This window comes from Acanthochromis polyacanthus, chromosome 14, assembly GCF_021347895.1.
Source record: "Acanthochromis polyacanthus isolate Apoly-LR-REF ecotype Palm Island chromosome 14, KAUST_Apoly_ChrSc, whole genome shotgun sequence".
NCBI lineage: Eukaryota > Metazoa > Chordata > Actinopteri > Pomacentridae > Acanthochromis > Acanthochromis polyacanthus.
The window spans coordinates 38,462,763-38,484,793 of NC_067126.1; positions in this window are offsets into that span (position 1 = coordinate 38,462,763).

Consider the following 22,031-nt stretch of genomic DNA (forward strand, 5'->3'; position numbering starts at 1 on the left):
GAATGTTTCCCTCATTAATGCTGTGATATACCGGCCACTGAATGCAATAAAAAGCAGAGCGATTCATTATTCTATATGAGCCCAGACACACTGGAGCTGGAATCACCTGTTCTGGCACACACCTGGGGGGGGGGAAGCTGTAAAGCAGCCCAAGATGGATTCACACATACAGAGGAGATCCTAATGAAGCATTTACAGGCACCGTATTTACCGCATGTGAACAACTGTGCATGAAAAACATTCAAACAAAACACATTTATTTTCAATATAATGACACTTTAAGTATCATATAATTGCATTTACCTGGGAGCTATTGGAGAGAGGTGCATTAGTATTGAAAATATGAGGCAAAATATAAAAATAATCAGGGTTGCTGTACTTACATATTTAATATTTGGCATTAAAATGTAATAAAGTAAAGAAATGTTACATGTCTAATAGTGCAGCATCACTCAAAATACACATTCACAGATGTAATATTATCAGATTTTGTTTTGCAGAATATAAACATTTTTGTTCAGTGTTTGACTGTATTTCAGTGCACTGCCTAAGCTTAAATCTGAATGCAAGACTTTGGCTAATCATAGTACTTTTTGCACACTAGGGCATTAAAAAGCTCAGTTTGAAAGGATGTTTGGTTTCAATCATGTGAGCGTCGTCCTCCATCAGCGTCAGCTCAACATCTGCATTTGAGGGAAAAATAACATCCTTCGCTTCGACGCCTGTCCTCGCTAAAAGTGTGACGGCATTTTTCTCAGTGTTAAAAGCCGCAACGTTGAGTTCTCAGAAGGAGCGTTCAGCCACAGACTAAAAATACTCTTTTTCTCAGAGGTTCTTTGTTGCCGTGTGATGACGGACACTTTCCAGGGCAGCTTTGACACCTGTGCACAACAACTTTCTTCTAACAAGTCGGTCACTCTGACGTGTGCAGCCCCCTAAATACATACAGTATGACTCCTTTATTTCCTTTGCTGTGCTCTTTGCTCCGGTGATTCCAGATACAGAACAGAGACCTGCAGTGTGTCCTCCCTGACGGTGAGCTTAAGGCCTCCCCGTGTGACCGATGGTGGGTGTGTGCGGTTCCCAAGCGACACACTGGTGTAAAAGGGTGGATGTCCTGTTGCATCTCCAACAGCCAAGTGTCAGCTGAGTCAGCCCGCCGGTTTGGCCGGGATTTGGTAGCTGAGGACTGCTAATGTCCAAGATGCTTCCAATGGCATCGAACATCTTTCGTCTAAGCTGGGGGTGTCAAACATGCGGACCGTGGGCCAAAACCGGCACTCCAGAGGGTCCAATCCGGCCCTCAAAGTGTAAAAATTACAGAGAAGACGTTAACTGCAGATTGTCTATTTATAAAATTATAAATTTAAAATAATTTTCTAGACTATGACCACTTGTTTTGATCAGAAAGTAAAATACTGGGTTGTTCATTTGTGTCTCATTTTTGCAATATTTCATCTTGCGTTTGTTGTTATGTGTCTTTTTCGTCTCATTTTTGTAGTCTGTCTTTGTTGTATTGTTTCTCGTGTTTCCTTGTAGTCTAGCTTGTGTTGTTTTCTCTTATTTCTGTCGTTTTGTGTTTTTTTTCGGCCTCACTTGTGTCTATTTTTTTGGATTTTGTTTCTTGCTTTTGCCATTTTTGCCGTTTGACCGCTTTTTGTCTCTGTTTTTGTTTTGTTTTGTGCCGCTTGTCTCGTTTTTTGTCATCTTGTTTCTTGCTTTTGACGATTTGTTTCTCGTTTTTTTAATTCCTAAAACGAGAGCTTTTTCAGAACACGTGTTTTTTGAACTAAAATAACGGGAAAAATTTGGCGTTGTCGTTATTTATCGATTACTATGCTGTGACTTTACTGGTCCGGCCCACTTCAGATCAAATTGGGCTGAATGTGGAACCTGAACTAAAATTAATTTGACACCACCGGAATAAGCTGACTGCAGGTGAAGCAGCTGATAGCGCTGTATTATCCCGCTCTAATTGCTCTAATGACTTAATGGGGTGATTGTTTGGAGCCATCTGTCTTTAACTTCACAACTATGATGTTTATAACGCAGCCTAAAGTCCAAATACTATAATGCAGTTTTTATCTCTCAGGAGTTTAGCTTGTAATTGCTCCCAACCCGCCCACACAAACACATATAAATGCAGTAAATACACCACATAGACACACACACACACTTTGAGTTGTGGTGTGAAAGGTACACAATAGCTAGGGGGTAATGAGTTGTGTGTGTTTGCCCTCGTGCTTTAATTCTCTTCCTGTTCCATTAATGAAGCCTCAACGGGCCTCACAACTGCCGCCCACCATCCAGCCTGCACCTGTTGTATCCTGCAGCACGTGAAAGTAGATCCTATTCCTGATTTTATAAATCCATATCACCAACCTACAAATAATTGTTTTCTAACCTCAGACCTGTTGAACATTTCAAATTCATGGCCCACAGCTCCACTATCGAGGCTCATTTTGGCCATTTCCTCCTCATTTAAGCCAGTGAGAGGAAAAAAGCAGCCGTGTCCTGCACCAAACTGCCACAAAACAAACATTTAGCTAATAGTAGAGCATTAAGCGGCTAAAGTGACAGGCATTTTCCTTCAGGAGTTGGTGGAGACCGAAAACTGAGCTAAAACAGTGAAAATATCAGACGTGAATTCACCAAGCAACTTCAAATGAATGTTCACCGTGTCGACTTTATCAGGTGATATTTCAGTTCTGTGTCTTAAATGTAGGTTTTAAAAAAAAAAAAGAGTATTAGACTCATGTGTGATTACCCGTAAAGCATTGGAACTAGGATCTTATGTCAAATACATTGGCAAATCACACATAATACACAACCAAACATGCCATGTACAAGCCTTAAAGGGCATTTATACTGGACAAATCTAATATACACCCCTGCCAAAAGTTTTGGGACACTTTCTCATTCAGATAAATTAGAACCTGTCCTAAAACCTTTGACAGGGGGTGTATATTGCATATAGTTATAGGTGTTGCCCATAACTGATTTTTGAGTCAATAGACAACCTAATATGGGAGTATGGGACTATTATTTAACTTAAAGTTGCACATTTTAACATAGTATACCATCAACAGAAGAAATTAATGTAGCGAACAAGAGGTAAACCTACAAACCACTGCTTTTATGGCCCACAGCGCTGCGGTTCAATCTTGTTTATCATCCTGCGCTGAACTGCCAAAAGACAAAGCAATTGTACAAAATACTAGAGAATTTTCTAGCTAAAGAGCCGAATCGCTTCCATGGGAGGTGGTGGAGACCAAAAATGGAGCTACGAAGAGCATAAATATCAGACTTCCACCCACTAAGAAGCTTCAAATAAATGCTAAAGGGATGTCAAGTCTTCTGGATATATGTACTGTAAATCAGTTTTATGTGTACAGCTTGTCGTGCTCACTTAAAATGGACAAATGATCAAATAATGTAACAGGTAGATATAATTAGCGAGTTCTTCTTACCTCTGGACTAAAAGACTCATTTCTGATTACCTGTACAGTGTTAAAATTCGGATCTTACGTCAGGAAAAATCAAATAAGTCACACACAACTAAACTTGCCAATCTATAACAGATATCTATAATATGATGATTTTTTTACTCTAGAACATGGATGTCAAATTCGTTCTAGTTCAGGTTCCACATTCAGCCCAATTTGATCTCAAGCAGCACAACAACCAATAAATAACCATTCCTTCGTTTTAGTGCAAAAAACTTTAACATTTAAGGAATTATCATGAACAACCTGAAATTTCTTAAGAAAAATAAATTTAATTTTAACATCATGCCCCAGTTTACCATTTACACATTACAACTTTCAGATCACAGAGTGTCTACAAAGAAACACAACATTTAGTCACAGCTTTCTGCAACCGAACATAGCATTTTACTTCATGATCAAAATGACAAAAAAGACAAAAAATTACAAATCTAAGACAAAAAATTACAAAAATGAGACAAAAAATTACAAAAATGAGACAAAAAATTACAAAAATGACAAACAAAAAATAGCCAAACAACACAAGTGAAACAAAAAAACAAAACAACTAAAATGACACACAAAACAACAAATAAAAAACACTAGAACCAGAACAAAAAACATGACAAATGACAGATATCAGACAAACAACAAGAAAGAACAATCTAGTATTTTACTTTATGATAAAAAAAACATGTCATGGTCTAGAAATTAGTTTAGATTTATGGTTTTACTAATTAACAATTTGCAGTTAATGTCTTCTCTGGAATTTTTACACTCTGAGGGCTGGATTGGACCCTCTGGAGGACCACTTTTGGACCACGGGCCTCATGTTGGACCCTCTGGAGGACCACTTTTGGACCACGGGCCTCATGTTGGACCCTCTGGAGGACCACTTTTGGACCACGGGCCTCATGTTGGACCCTCTGGAGGACCGGTTTTGGACCACGGGCCTCATGTTAGACACTCCTGATCTAGAAGGAGTTGGGGGAGAATTGGTAGCCATTTATCACGTTACACATTTAAAGGCATACAGGCAGACTCTCCCCTTCTGCTTCGTTAGAATAATATAAAACACGATTCAGCCGCTTTACAGCTTGAGTCTTAAATGCAACAACACACACACACACACACACACACACACACACACACACACACACACACACACACACACACACACACACACACACACACACACACACTCCTCGATGACCCACATATTTGGAGCACTAACTCAGAGTCGCATGCAGCATATAAGATAGAGTGGCTTTGTTTTCCCACCAGCTGGCACGCCTCCTCTGTGCCCTGAGAAAGTTTATGATGCGTATTATGCATGACATTGTCCAGAGCCCCTGATGAGAGTTACACTGGCTGTTTGTGTTTTTGCCTGAGCCTTCCAGGGGAGCATGAACAAAAACACTCATTTGGCCCCTAATATAAATACCGCTTATTAATAGTCTAAACAAGTAGATGGCAGACTGGACGGCAGCTGGACAGACGATGCAGTCTGCATGTCAATGTGTGGAAAGGTGCTGTTAGTAGAAGTATTTGTAAAATATAAACCAATCATCCCTCGCTGCACTCATCCCACCAACCGACTGTCAGTGCGACACGGCAACTATAAACGCATTTTTAAATATTTGCAGTGCTCCGAGTTCACATTTTACAGTCATAAGCCCGTCACCATAGCGACTCGCTGTTAAGAATCTGCCTTTAACGGTGAAGAGCTGCCGTCCCGCAGTTTGGCCCCATTTTCGGATGAGTTTACGGCGACCTGGGTTTGTAAGGCCTCCACATTCCTTGCTCCGTCCCTCTTCACCATGAGGCAATCTTGGAATTTGCAGTGCAAACAGGAGCAAACATGCGAAAGTGTCCATGCCACCTCATGTGTAGGGACAGAGAGCTGTGGAATTTAGACCTGCCGCAAGCGCCACCAAACACGAGCATTCTGTTGATCAGAATCACCAACACTTAAAGAACAGGCTAGATCAGCCATCTCTCCATCGACCAGTCAAATCACTGCTTTCTTCTTTGAAAAACTGCCCCCCCACCCTCACTCTATGTCTGAAAAGATTTGCCCTCTTAGCTGGATTCTGATCTCACACTGCGCTAATATTTGCCTCTTCATGATGTCACTCAGTTCCCAGGAGATTCTTTCAGAGGACAGCAACTAAATCCAGGCTCTTTCAATGCTTTTTGGCAAGTGGGTGATCAGCTTCTTTCTTTTTACACTTTTACTATTTTGACCTTTTGCCCAAGTGGCCAGAGCCGTGAACCCTGACCGTCCTCCTCTGACCTGACAGGTCAGGCAGAACATACCCCGCACATAAACAACGGACCCAGAAAAATAATCAGTAAGCTGCACGAGTCTCGTCAGTCCGGTTGGTCCTGACTGACATGTCTGAATCTTTGCGTTTTCGTCTCGTGCCATCAATCAGTACAAAAAAAAAAAAAAAAAAACAGCTTGCCCAGTACTTTATTTTTGGGTGAATACTTGCAAAACTAATCACATCTCCATGAGTCTCTGCTGTATTTTATGTTTTTTGCTAATTTTACCACAGAAAAACACAAAATTAAGATGGCAGATGTCAACATTCTGATATTATTCTGAGCATAAAAAGCACAACAGAGCTATTCACGTGGCTGCACACCCTAAAAAATATCATCTAGACTCAAAATTATAAATAATACAACTGTTTGCATGCATCGGTTTGACTTATGACAACTTGTTCAACCTACAAACAATACTGAGTTAGATGAACTACATTTTCCTCTACAGTCACAGATGTTTTTAATAACCAGTTCCATGAAGTTAGTTTTAAATCACTCAGCACAAAAATTTGAGTTTGGGTTACAGACAAAGTAAAAGGTTTATTTTACTAAATTTGAACTTTTATCTTGTTGCCAAGCTTTTAGTTAAGTGATAGGGATCAGAAAATGAGTCCCCTGAAATACGTCTTAGAATGTAGACTCAAGTTTGAATGTCTGTTATGAAATACGTAAAGTTGAGTATTTACAGAATAAAATAAAAGCAGAATGGTGTGAAAGTCAGTATATAATTGTGGGGCTTTTTGTATCATAGTTGACATTTCTTGCTGCTTTCAGGCCTCAAATCAACATTTATAACCTACAAGCGAACACCACACGGCATTTTAGAGAAAGATTCTTCTAAAAATTATATCTACAACTGAGTAAAAGTGAAAGTTATTCATAAAGATATTGCAGTAAACCTGTTGACTACTTTATATCAAATAACTCAGAAAGCCTTGGAGTCTGGCCAGTTTGCACAAATCAAATTGTTTTAATAAGTCAATAGCTGTTCCTTATTCTGCCTTTTTTTTCAAGATTAACGCTACTTTCTACCAGTACTTGATAAAAAAATCTATTTTTGTTGTCTTTAATTTTAAATAATATTGCCCTGCCCTGCAACGGGAGATTTTTCAGAAAACAAAAGTCTATCTCAGCTGATTTGGGGTGAAGGCAAAGGACACCTGGACAGGTAAGAGTCTGTCACAGGGCTATACGTAGAGACACACAATCACACTCACATTCACACCTACGGACCATTTAGAACCACCAATTAACCTCAGCATGCGTTTGGGCTGTGGGAGGAAGCCGGAAAACCAACGCATGCACAGGGAGAAGATGGAAACACCACGCGGAAAGATTCCAGGCCGGGATGCAAACCAGGGAGCTGCAAGGCAACACTGCTAACCACTGAGGCACTGTGCAGCTTTGCCATGATTTATACGGGTTTATTCCCTAAAAGGTCAAAGTTATTGTCACTCTTTCAGTCATTTCTGTCTTTAAATGATCCACAGAATTCTATTCAGGATCAGTTCTTGCCTACATGTCCTGCTTACTAACATATTTCCAGATCTATACAGTTTCCTTAAAAGTAAAATCCCTTCATCGCTGGTTGTGATGTCCAAACTGTCACAGGCTTCACCCCACACCTGCCGTGCTCAGGGAGCGTACGTCTCCTCTCCAACCCCTACGGTGGGTGTAGCCATAAATCACTGGCTTTAAAAGTCCCCTGTGTCTTTTTTTTTTTTTTAAATGCCCCTCTCACCACCAACAAGGCCAAAGGTTTGTTATTCAGTTTTTTATGAAAACACGCTTGTTGCTCACACAGTCGGGCTCCCAGGACTTATGCCACCTCCTCCCTGTAAGCAGAGCAGCACGCCAATAAGGTCACAATCCCATAACCTTCACCTAATCTCTTAATGATCACACATCTGTCATATGTACAGTATTTATACACATTGGAAAGTCTGGGTGAACACAACCCACCGATCACGTATTTCACTAACATTCCCTCCTAAAGTGGAGCTAAATGTGCAGCGCGTCTCACACTGGAGGCTCCCATGATTCCCAACCAACCATTACGACCCCAATCAGCTCCACTCAGGGCATTAGACTAATGGGAACAATCATTCCTTGCATGTATTTGTGCCTCAGAGTGTGTAGAAGTCCTGTTTAGGTTTGGGAATTTGCTGTGAATGTGCAGGCGGCTCTACACGCTCCCCCGCTCACAGCTGGCCTGTGCATGGACAGGTTTTCACACGGCGGTGTCGCGACCGAAGCCCTCCACCCATACATGCACATGCACAGTCCTCCCCTCACATATTTAGCACCTGGTCCACAATCCTTTGCCCCAATCAACAGGCTGTAACATTCCAGCGCCTCACCAGGGGCTATCCCACGATGACATCACTGCACCCACAGAGAGAGATGGGTTTACAAGACCCACTGTAAAAAGAGCTGGTTATCCAAATGAAGCAGTTTATCGGAACAAACTGAACGAATCAAGTTTCTGTTTCTTAAAGAGAAGCGCCTTTTTGTCTGTAGAGGGATCTGTGATGTCTGATGTGTACCAACAGAACATCAGTTTGTTTAGTTTGGAAATGTTTGGCAGAGATTAGCAACAAGTTTGGAGGAAAGAGAATCAGCGACTCTTCATGCTTTTATTACTTGTAGAGTGAATAAAGTGCTCTTCCATAATTACAGCACACTAGGGGTGGCTGTGGATCAGGTGGTAGAGCAGGTCGTCCAATGATCAAAGGGTTGGCGGTTCAATTCCCGCTCTGACCTAGTCATGTGCTGCATGCCGAAGTTTCCTTGCCTACCAGTGACTGTTCAACTGGTGTATGAATGTATACTGACTGATGTTGCAGGTTGATTAGCAACCTGCAACATTAGTGTGTGTGTATGGGAACAATTGTTGTAAAAGCACTTTGAGTACTCTGAGGAGTAGAAAAGTGCTATATAAGAGCAAGTCCATTCACCATTTAGACACAGGGTTGCTGCAGAAATCAGTCAAACTTTTAATGCTATACTGTAATTTTAGTGCCACGACCGCAAACTCAACAAATTACACAGTTTTGTTTTTGTAAGATGATTTTTATGTGAAAACTGTCCTTACATTTCACCATTTCTGAATCCAGAAACCACCCCTGACCACCAACGGGCTGCAGTCGTTCTCTGAATTCCACGTTTTCTAGAGATTTTTGCTGGATTTTGCATTTCCCCATTTCTCGGCTCTCCTCCTCCTGGTCCAGCCTGCTGGCCACTTTAAAAACACGCAGTTCTTGGCAATTGTACCCGACCGGTCAGAACAATTATCGCAATGCTTCAGCATGTTTATGCACATATCTGAGGATATATCGCAGTCTATAATTACATATTATCCTTGTCATATATTTGTCTTGAAAACTGCAGAAAGAATTTTTAATGCCACTGAGAATAAAATTTAATGACGTATAGATGATAGGTGGCTGCCGATTGTGATCACCTGAGGCCTGTTGGACAGAAAGTCCAGGATCCAGTGGTGTGTTCAGCTTCAGAGCCACTTCATGAGGGCTCACTGTATTAATGTAATTGCTTGTATGACAAGTTTAATCTTACATTGATTTATCTGATGATGGCGTAAACACAAAATACTTCCTTATCTCTACACTCATCCCACATAAATGAAATGTTTCCACACAAATCGATTGAAAACTTTCCCAAACTGTTCCATTAATGTCATTTATTGTTATTAGCCATATAAAAAAGACACCCCAAGAAGGCTTCATGTGTGCAGTGTGAAGTCATTTCGATGTAAAGTCCCACATATGGACAGAACCCTCCCATACCTGCACAAACAGAGCAAATCCCACACGTGATTCCCTTTTCAACATGTCATATGGAGACAGGCAGTCTGTGGGCTTCTGCTATGTTTGATTTTTTTGGTCAGACTTCATGAGAGCAACAAGTGAGTGACAGAGAAACATATTTACAGCCACAGAGGAGGGTTTGGAGCCACAGAGTGCCGGTTTATGAGAAGGTCAGACAGAAAAGTAAATACATGTTTCAACCCTCAAGCGCATGGACTCGATGTCTGTGTTCCAATCTTGTAATATCTTTTTAATTCTCTCCTGTAAGTGGCAGAAATTTGAGCTTTGAGTCACTCTTGTTTGGTGATGAACTCATTTATTTTATCTTTTAATGTTAATAGATTAAAATGTGTTTGCTTGACCCCATATGAGATCAAAACTGGTTCAATCACGTGAGCTTAAATGTCAGATTAAAAGGTCAGAATTTATTTTTTAAGAATTTCTGATTCAGAATTCTTCAATATCAAATACTCATAGCATCCAGTCAATAAGATATGAGCGCGCACACGTACATGACTGGACTTCACGGGTCCATTTTGTCACGCTGGCCTCACGTGATTAATAGTTTTCATAGCTTTGTGCCAATTCTTGCACACTGTTTTTCGCTCTGACACACACTATGATTTATGGACTGTTTGTCTGAGCGTGTTTCTCCTGTCTGCAGAGGATGTTCTGTCTTTAAATTGAGCCTGCCAGGCAACACTTTCTGTCAAACTCCAGGTCCCACCTCCTCTCTAACCCACACCAGCCACAGTTCTGACCTGCAGTCAGCGGCACAGACACATCCAGACCACCTCCCATTCATTTCCTATGACAGGAGGCGAGAGCTTCACTTGGAGCATGACAGAAATAAAGAGGTGAGAGAAAAACAGGCAGGCAACAGATTTATTTTAAGATCGGCCACCTGATCTCTCATTTTGACCATGAAAACTAACGGGAAAAAAATCCTGAGCTGCAGAAAATCAGTCTATCAAATTTTATTTTTTCCAAAAATGAATTGGGGTCTATGGAGAAAAAGCTTTTTGGAGCCAACCCTAGTGGACGGCGTGATATTGCAAGTTTTGACACTTCCGGGTGGGCTTCATTTTTGGAACCAGATGCTATGTCCATCTTTATATACAGTCTATGGGTTTTACGGGGCTAGACCGTAAATGCATGTCACTCACCTGTTCCATTTCCCCACATTTCTTATTTATAACTACTGCTTCTATCAAAATTAGAGGCAAAATGCCAAAAACAGACAAACAAAGCCTTTTGAGGTGCTCAGGGAGTACATCACATCACAAATCTGCAACACGGTGCTTTTTACGTCGCAAAAGTTGAAGAGCAGTGGTTGACAGATGAAAATATTTTATGAGATAATGATGTATTTTAAATATGAAATCATCCGGATAACAAAAGCTGCAATAAAATGTAGCAGAATAAATTTTTAAAAAAGACTAAATTACAGTGGTAAAGTATATAAATGTTCCACATAAACCGTTTCTGAAGATGGAACCGCTTACTGAAGGGTCTATAAAGAAAATCTGTCGTGTTGTGTGATGGGATAAGTGGTAATTGATGCGCTCTTTGGGTTATCACTCCCAGTGTCACTGATATTCCATGATTCTGCAGCTTAATATTGATCATAATGTTTGTTTTGGGAAGAGCTTGTAAATATATAACAGAATTTAGCTGCTGAAAGGTCAGAGGATAAATAACAAGTCAGACTTTCCATAAAACCTACGTTAGAGAAAGAGCTACACACAAATTACCTGCATGTTGTACACAGTTACACCTGCATGTCCTCCTTTCACTTTCAGAATAATAAAGGTGCATCCACTTCTAGGTTAAAGGCTACAGCAGTGAGCCATAAACACAGGTGCTTGTCGAAATGCATTGTGGGTAGGCTATTCTGCAGTGAGGTGTTAGTATGTGTGGAATGCTCACAGGACTCGGTGTTGACCAGGGACAAACAGATGGCATTCTGGGATACAGCACATGGGAGGAGGACAGCTCTGCTTTCAACGGGGCCTCCTACGTCGTAACGAGCAAAAGTCAAGCAGAAATCAGTTTTGAAAAGAGAGCAGGCACAGTGTCTCATGAAGAAAGAGGCGTTTATGGCAGTCAGAGAAGAAAACAACATTATAATGACTTAAATGTGTGTCTGATGCAACATTTTCTTTTTTTTTTTAATTTGTGTTTTTTATTAGAAAGGTTGATAGCATTACAGAGAATTTTTTAGTCATCTTTATCATAGTTCTCTTCTGTCCCGCCCCCCCCCCCCCCCCCCCCCACACACACACACACACACATCAAAATACAACAAACACAACAAGAACAACGAATCTGAACCAGGAGCTTGCAGCCATCACTTTTCTCACAAAAAATATACATATATATATACATACATGAGGTGGAAAATACAGTAATAATATTGTACAAGAAAGGTCAAGGCTTTAGTCATATAAAGTCATTCCGAATAGGGGATATAAAATGAATCCATTTGTCCAAATTAGGTAGAACTTGTCTTTTGAATTTGTAGAGAGTATGTCAATTTTTCCATTATACATATTTCCTTAACTGTTCCCACCAATCCTCAAAGTTGGTGGGGTTGAATTCCAGCCATTTTCTGTAATTGACTTCTTACTTGCTGCTAAGAGTGCTTTGATATAAATTTATATCCACTGATGCAACATTTTCATATTATTCATCATAAAACAAGGTAACAATGACTTAATCTGCACAAGCGATCAATGGAAACCTGAGACGAATTAAGTTTTCTGTCAAAAAGCACTTTTTCTAGAGGAAGGAGTGCCACATGCTGACGATACAACAAACTGCACTTAATTAGGAAATTATTTACCCATTTCATGCATGCTATCCCTTAAATTCAAAGTAAACAGGACCGAGCTTAATTAACTATTTATTGTTTATATTGTGGACTAAAGCACATTGAAATGATCTGTTAGCAACTCTAAATGTTGGTGGCTCCTGGTAGCCTGTGGAGGGGGAGCAACCCACAGTCCAAATGGCTCATATATTAAACAGCCCACTGCAAAACTCTGCGTTATTTCTCCACACACATGCTGCCACCATCACCATCACTGTCAACCTCTGACATGGCACAGAACCATGCCGGGTAAAATATGCATTAGAAAAACATTCATTTTCAACACTGTCACATGGAATTGTGGCGATTTGTGTAAGATTTGTGTAGATTTTATGCACACACACTCCTCATGAAACATATTAGGAACATAGTGACTCGCCATCCTCTTCAGAACGGTTCACACAAGCGGGTTTTATTGCACATCTAAAACAGGATGGCGATGACAGCAGTTAACCAACAACAGTAATGTTACTGAGAATTAATTCAGCAGCAACACTGTTCAGTTGTAGCACTGATAGTAGCAGACTGTCGCCTGGTGGATGAGAATCTTTTAGTTTTTTTTTCGCCATAAGAGGAAAACTGCATAGATTATTCAATGTACGCTATCATATCCATCCATTTACTACCGCTTATCTGGGGTTGGGATCATAGAGGCAGCAGATGAAGCAGGTCTTTCCCCCCAGCCAACGCTTTCCAGCTCTTCTGGGGGATGCCGAGCGTTCCCAGGCCAGATGAGATATATACCATCCAGCGAGTTCTGGTCTACCCCGGGGCTTAATCCTAGACGACGGGTTCAGAAAACTCCAGAGGAAGTCTCCCTGAGGCATCCTAATCAGACGTCTCCTTAAAAGTGAAGGAGCAGCAGCTCTACTCCGAGCTCCTCACCCCATCTCTAAGGCTGAGCCCAGCCACCCAACAGAGGAAGCTCATTTCAGACGCTTGTATCCACGATCTTCCTTCTTTCAGTCACTACCCAGAGCTCATGAACCATAGGTGAGGGTTGGAACATAGATGGATGGTTAATCAAGAGCTACGCCTTTTCCCTCAGCTCCCTCTTCACCATCATCAGCGGTACAACGCCACATTACTGCTGCTGCACCAAACCTCCTGCCATCTCTCACTCCATTTTCCCCATACTGGTGAACAAGATCCTGAGATACTTGAACTCCTTTGCTTGTGGAAGCGAAGGCCTAGACGTTATTTAAGTATTAACAGATGATCTAATAATGGGCCTAAACCATAAATTCAGAAGGGGTAAAGAAGTATTTGCTGAAAACTGCGACATCATGCTTCTCTATGATGTTACTCCAGTCCATTTACACAAATCTATATTTGTCATGAATTTCCCATCTTCTGTTTGAACAATGAACTGGTGCATCCATTTGCTAGATCTGATGTCTTCTTGGGATTTTGGAGGAGTAAAAGCTGGTTTACTCTCATCCTACTGGACCTTTTCCTTTATCCCCAGTCATCGGCTACTACTAAACTTACTACAGCTTCTCGGGCAGGTTAATACTTCAGTATTTGCAACGTCAAGGTTGCTGCTGAAGCCTCGAGGATCCAAACATGCATCTGCTCAACAGCCTGTCCAAGCACCCAGAGTAAAGCAGGGCGAGTACAGCAGCAATACTGGATAAGAGAAATTCACTCTGCACCATCAGCAGCATGCTACTGTCATAATTCCTATTGCCAGATTATTCAGGGCTGCTCAGTACTTTCATAAAACCTGTAGTGTCAAAGCGTAGTGGAGACCTCCATCAGCAACATGCAAACATCAGACCACACACACACACACACTTGCAAACACAGCTCCATATAACAACACAAGGAAGCCGAGTGTGGCCAACAGGAGACCTCCTACAATTGACCTCTGAACCCCGAAAAGTATAGATGCAGTTTATTTGTTCTGTCTGGAGGAAGAAACGCCCAGAAAAAAAGCTCCTCTTCCCCCATTAAAAACTAGCACCAGAACAACCTATACACACAAATGTGAGCTTCCCCCCCCCACAGTTTAAATAAAATATACCCCTGCAAGGGTTAGTGAGAGAGAATAGTTTTCCCGTAACCGATGTACTTCATTGTTCCTCCTGAAGCTGCTGAGATGATTTCACCAGATCATCTAAAAAACAAAAGCTGGGCTGGCTGCCAGAGGGATGAAACCTTTATTGTGTGTTTGAATAATGAATAAAATTTTGCCGGGGAAAGTTTACATGAGGGGCTCACGCAGAAGGAAAAGAAAATACACAGCACCTGGACCAGGAATGCGTCAGACGGCCAAGAACGGATCGCGGGCAGCAAGGCACGGAGCCCGGTTCAGGTCCAAGTATCTGAGCAGCAAGAAAAGCTCCGGCCTTCAACCAAGACGAGATATTACCGAACACTTAGCAAGACCGAAAAAAAGAAAAACACAGTCCGCTGTTCTGGAAGCTTCAAACTCGAGCCTTGTCCAGGATCCAAACCAGAACCACAGCTTATGAAAACTCAGTCATGTACTGTAAATCTATGCAGCGGCACTTACAGGCCAAAGAAGTCAAAACATCCTTCATAAAAACCACAAGATTCAGCCTCAACTGTGACCATGAAGCTGGATTAACACCTGTCTGACAGTTTCTACAGCAAACTGGTATAAAATGTACCGCAAAACATTTATTTTTATGTACGGATAAGCCTACTTTTCTGCTTTTCTGCCTCTGAAGTTAAAAAAATACTCTGTATATACAGAGTAAAATAGACATGTGGCGATCTGACTAAAGCTTATTTCTCCTAAGTAGAGTCTGTTTAATGACTTACAGTGAAATGTACAAACTGCAAACTAGTGGCAGGCAATAGTACAAGTTTTTAGTGGTGTAAAACGTCCATACACTACGTCCAAACATATTCAGTTTCAGTAATGAAAAAAAACCTGATAAAACCCCCAACTAATTACTCCACCAAGGAACACGTACGTTTGTCCGTCTGTGCACAAGTAAAACGTGAAAAGAGTAAAATACACAAGATAATAAAGAATGGTAAGAACATAAGGATTTAAAAGGTTAGTTAACAGCCTGATTGAAAAGGTGCGTCTCTAACCTTCTTTTAAAAATATGAGGTTCTTTATTGAAATTGAAATTGAAATATATTAACTATTTAAAATACATAGAAATGACACAAACAAGGAACAGCAGGAAGATAAATCTTGTAAACGCTGTCCCCTGTGTTTCATTAAAACAACAACAATAAACAAACAGAAAAAACAAATAACAATAAGCAACCTTTCGAACCCCACTCCTCACCAGGTCAACACAAGTTAGGCAAACATAATCACAAACAAAATATATGTATTTATGTGTCTTACTTATTGGGAATTTCACATTCCAAAATTATCATTTTCTCTATATTCTGGCATTATTTTATCTTTAAACATTTTTTTTGAATTTGTAGACACTTGCACAGCTTTTAAGTTCATTTCTCAAAGAGTTCCAAACTCCAGCTCCATAAATGGACACACACATTCGTTTCTGTACTGTCCTCCAAGACGCAGTCCGAAAATTGTATTTTCTTCTGTGATATCCATCCTGAGAAACAAAATTCAATAAATTCTGGATGGAAGCAGGCAACATTTTTTGTTTTGCTTTCCACATCACAAGTAAACATTTTAAGTTAACTAAATCTTTAAATTGAAGTTGTCTCGAGCCAATGAACAAACTGTTAGTGTGCTCTCTGTAGCTCTTTTTTATTAATTATCCGAATTGCTCTTTTTGCAGACGAACCAGGGGCTCAATAGTAACATTGCATGCATTTCCAAAAACCTCAGCACAATAACTGAAGTATGGAAGAATCAGTGAGCAGTACAGCATTTGCAGAGAGTTACAATCAAAAATGTCTTTGACTCCTTCAGGCTGCTCCACATAATGGCTAAACGCCGCTTCACCGCGGGTTTAAGTTTTTAGATAATTTGCTTTAAAGGCTGCATGCTGTTGTGTTTATGCTGCATGAAAGAAGCACACAGAAGCCTGATGTATGTTCATGTTTTCATCTGCTGCTGCAAACTTTAGATAAACACAGAGGCTGCAGCGGCAAAATGGAATGAATAAACAGGCACAGATTCAATGATCCAGTAAAGGATTCTGTCCCAGGTGACATTTTTTGCTGCATTCAGTGAGAACAGAGAAACTGATTTGTGCGTTTTTGTGCCCCGGTGACTCTGAAAGGCTGATGTTCTTTCTTTGGCATTTCTTTGCTGAGAAGGCTAAGGCGTACATAACCCTGATGAACAAACAATTTGTCTAAGCTGGCAGTAAATACTGGAGGACAATTCGAGGTCAGAAAAGCAATTAAAGAAGGGGAGAATAAGAGGGAAGGAAAAAAAAACCAGAGGAGGGACCCAGCAGAAGATAATGTGTGTACAGTCCAGAAAGGATGACAAAGATTATAGATTGTAAATATGTCAAGTGACACTGAGTGCCAATAAACAGACCTGGAAACAGGAGATTATTCACATTCACACGGAGTAGAACAGGAAAACAAACACAGGAGATGAGGAGAAGCAGAATCTTCAGGATGATGATCACATTTAAAGCATCTGGAGTGAGATACTGACAGGCAAAAGAGAGAGAAAGGCAGGAAAACTCATGCTAGCGTCTTTTAAACTCTGCAGACAGAGCATTGGGTGGATTTATGGATATATATATATATAAATGATGCCTGGCCTGCTCATCATTAAAAGCACCTCAAAGTTTGATGTGACATGGACAGAGTCTGTTGACAAAGATGAAAATTAGTGCAATAATGTCAGATTGTCTGCTTTGAGTGAAATTTCTAGCTGCATACAATTCAGAAACTGAACTTTAGCTGTATTATGTGGATGGAAAAGGAAACTTTTCTCGTGTAAAAATGTGCTGACCAAAACAGAGGGTAGAATCAAATGTCACAACAGAATTATTAGCCACCAAAAAAAAAAAAAAAAAAAAAAAGTTTCTGTTTTCAAACTGGTGTCCATGTCAAGTTGGTTATTGACCAGCATCTCAGTTTTATCAGAATTTAACAAAATGTGACATTTTTTTCCCCACTGGAGACCGAAAAGTCTCTGATTAATTAATTTGCGAATCCACCTTTACAGGCAGATGACTGTAATATTTAGCACAAGGTGAAATGCAAAGAGACCCAAGAACAGAGCTTTGAGGTGCACCATTTTTCATATCAAAGTTTTGATTCAGTTATTTATTACAAGAGAGAAGTAACTACAGGATAAATTGTTTGAACAGAACACAGGCACCAATAACTAACAGAACCTCTAACGGTGGGAGGCTAAATAACAGGTATGCTATGCAATGCAAGAAAGCCTGTGAAAACCGTCATAAAGCAAGCACCGTAGCATAGTGGCAGGAAAGACTAAATCAAATAATTACACAAGCAATAACCGCCAGAATGTGGCAAGAAAGGCGCTGCAGAGGGGGGTGGCAAGAAGGCGTACCAGATGTAATCCAGAATAGGAGGACTGCAGTGAATGAAGCTGAACTACAGGCAGGATCTGAACTGGGAAACAGGGTTGGTACGACAGTAGACTGAGGAGCTGGACAAAGAACCAGGAGTGAAAACACAAACTAGGTTGTACAACCGTCCGACAACAAATGATGGCAGTATATGGGGAAGAAAAGGTGCTAGTTGCTGATTGTTCCCACCTGCCTGTGATTAGCACCAAGCTCACGCCCACCTGGAGAGAGAGAGAGGAGAAGCTGCCACTCTGCGTGGCATTGGATGCTGAGGCTATAACAATACGCACAAAACAATCAGCTAGAGTGAGCGAAAGCAGTACAGTGGTAGTTTATGATCTGGCGATGAGTAGTAGCAGCATCTGGCTTTTATGGAGGAGGAGCACAGATCGAGACGCATGCCCACCTGCTCGCCCACCAATCCTGCTGATTGCAATTAGCAGCACCTGTCTGCATACCACACACCACCCAGGAGAGAGGTAGAGAGAGCGAAAGGAGGGGAGTCTGAGAGCTGAGGTTAAGGGAATGGCATTAATACAACTTAAAATGGGGATTTATGAAAAAATAAATATATATAATCCCCTTGTACAGTACTAAGTGGTCATGAATGAGTAAATTAGGTCAAAACCACTTCTTACACCAGGCTGTAAATCTGTTTATTTCTCCTGCAAATCTGAGGATTATAACATAAAAATCTATGAGGATGAACTCATTTTGAAACCAGGCGTGAACTAACCATGACGTCACCTGTTGGTTTCAACGTCGAGAAAATGAAGCCCGGATTTTGCTACTTCCTGGTCGCCGTTTTGGATTTTTTGGAGCCAGTGACGTAAAAAGCGTCATCAAACAGACTGGACCTGAGAGCAACTAGGGGCAGGACCAGTCTATGGGACTGTCTATCAAGTATAGCCACGCCCCCTGGCTCTGCCAACTTTAACGATTTATTTAAAATTCAGTATTGATTTATTTTAAGATCGGCCACCTGATCTCTCATTTTGACCATGAAAACTAACGGGGAAAAAATCCTGAGCTGTAGAACATCAGTCTATCTAATTTTATTTCTCCAAAAATGAATTGGGGTCTATGGAGAAAAAGCTTTTTGGAGCCAACCCTAGCGGACGGCGTGATATTGCAAGTTTTTGACACTTCCGGGTGGGCTTCAATTTTGGAGCCAGATGCTACGTCCATCTTTATATACAGTCTATGTTTGAAACCAGCCTCAAGTGGCCATTTGAGCACTGCAGTTTCTGGTGCTTAGATATTGGCTTCTTTTCTTAGTCTCATGAGTTCCCACTTGGTTAAAACAGTATTAATGGGACTGTCAGGTCATTTTTATTTACTACTAATAATAAGTGATTCTTTTTTAGTCCATATTTTAAATAGTGTTACAGAAAACCAGGCTTGCTAGGTGTTAAATGTTTTCTATAGATGGTTTCACTCGTCAAATCACCCATAAATGATCATCATATAACATCTCCTTTGTTTTCTGTACATGTCTCTGTGTATGCACACAACGCTGAATGAGCTCCTTGTTCTGTTATTTATTAGTTTGCACTGAAGATGGGACCATTCATCCTTTACAGTCTTCCTGGGTTTAGAGGTTCTGCTGCTGATTATTTAGTCTTCAGATAAAAACAGCTTGTTCCCAGGGTTCCTATTGAAAAGTGCAATAAATCATTTAAGTTAAAAGACAGCCATCTGTTCACCGGGGCTGACATTACCTCTGTGGGTTTGTCTTCCATAAACTGTCTATTTGTATGAGGAGGTCTATGTAGGAAGCTGGATGCATGTATTTCTGCTGACTGTCCCACTGGAGGGTGCTGTGGTGTGAACAGATTCTGTGGTTAATGGTCAACCAGTGGAGGACCACCGGCCACGTTCGCTCACACAGACTCATCAAGTCACATATGTTTATTTAACGGAACAAAAAATACGGAGCAAACCGGCAGTTAGAAACCGCACTTTCTTCCCCAAAACATCCCCAAAACCACACAGACACTTAAGCTGTATTGTTCCTCTTCCTGACGTCTGTGATGATGAATGAAGGATGACCCATAACTCAAATGTGCACATGTATACACCGAGACACGTGCACACAAACAAAGGTACACATGGATGGAAAACACTGGCTGTATCACACACAGAGCTTCTGCTGTCTGCCAAAGCTACACTGATTTTGTTGCACATAAATCTGCAGGGAAATAAATAATCAGAGTCCAAACACGTGTGCGGTGCTGCTCACCCAAAAGTCTTCTATCACTGGATGTTCCAGCCCCTAATCAGATTATCAAAGATCTCAATGAACCCTAAGAAAATCACTTAATGTCTAACAAATGCGCAAAAAGCAGACGGTAACAAAAGATGTCTAAACTCGTAAACAGAACTTGTAGTTGCACTTGCATTATGTGGCACACATTGTCAACGTACTGATAGAAAACATTTTTAAAAATCCTTACTCAAGTTTTACAAAAGTTCCTTCATTTGAAATGCTTCACTCTAAATTGTGTTTGCATTTGCAAGTTAAAGATATTAGTAAAAATAGTACTTGCAAAATTATACTTATTTCTTACCACCTCCATGTCCTGTTTGCAGATTCCTCTACACTGTCACGGCACCATTTAGGCTCCTTTAACTGTGGGGAGTCATCGGACAGCAGGCTGGTAGTGGATCCATCAATTGCACACTCCAATTAGCATTCACACACATTCACATCTGGAAAACATCATTCATACATTACATACTTACGGAGCCCCCGAGGGGACATCCTTCATGTTTGTTTTTTATTCTTCCATGTTCTATTTCTATTTCTCTCCTTCGTGTTTGTGTTTTATTCCTCCGTGTTTTATTTCTCCGTGTCCGTGTTTTAAAACACAAACACGAAGGATGTCCCCTTGGGGGCTCCGTACATACTGGAAAAAATATGTCACACCTGTTAAAGGCATTAGAGGAGATTTAATTTCCTACGACTTTGAACGTAGCATGCGCATGCGCACATACAACCTCTCCCTCACCCCCCTCTAACCTCCCCCCTCTTAACATTTACGAAGAAACGCCCCCCTCCAGAAACTTGTGTAGGACTCGTGAAGTTGTCTTTTACGTCTGGGTCCCCCTGGATCTTTATCTGCCATTATGTAAAAAAAGATGAGCAAAACAAGTCTCCAGCTAACTACGAAGCTATACCAAAGCAACACATACAGAAAACACGTAAGTCCAAGGCGTACGTAATCTACGTAACTAGGCCTGAGCCGGAAGATTTTTGATTGACAGGAAAGGGAGCAAACCAAACGCCTCGGTCCGAGCGCTTTGATTGGCTGATGTTTTTCAGGTCCTGCCATGTCCGCAGTTATTTTTTTTAATTTAAAATTTTTTTAGAAACCATACATACAAGTCCACTAAAGGTCAGTATATTCATTTATGTGAATCAGACAAATTAAACAACAAAAAACATCCTCCATAATGCCTTTAATCTAAGTTGTAGAACAAAAACAATGTGTTGATGTTTATGGAATCATGATGAATCTCTCACTCATTTATCTGCCGGTCTGTCTTGGGATCAGTGATTGTTTTGCATTTATGTGTATTTCTTGCACACCTTTTAAACGTTCTGTTGAGAAATTTGAGAGATATTACATTTCTGGATAATGAATGAGAAGAAAAAGAAAAAATCATCACAGATAACTGAGTGGTTTTTACTTGTCTGAGTCCTATACTGACTCCCAGTGGAGATGTTTCCCAGTGCATGACAGAGATGAAACCAAGCAGGTATCAGCACAAACTTTTAAAAATGTGTGGCTGATTGTATACTGTGCATCCTCATCATTTGATCATCAGGTTATTTTTTTGTATTGACCATTAAATTCCAATGTAAACCAGTCAGATTTCTGCTCTGCTTTCAGAGCCCTGTTGAACCGGGTTCACCACGGAGAGCTGTGACCCCGCGGTTTGGTTGAATTCTTTGAAGTCCAATCCTCCGTTTACAGCTGAGTGTGCTGGAATACCGTCACGTTTCTCCTTCATCTGCTGACCTTCCTGAGCTCAGCGACGT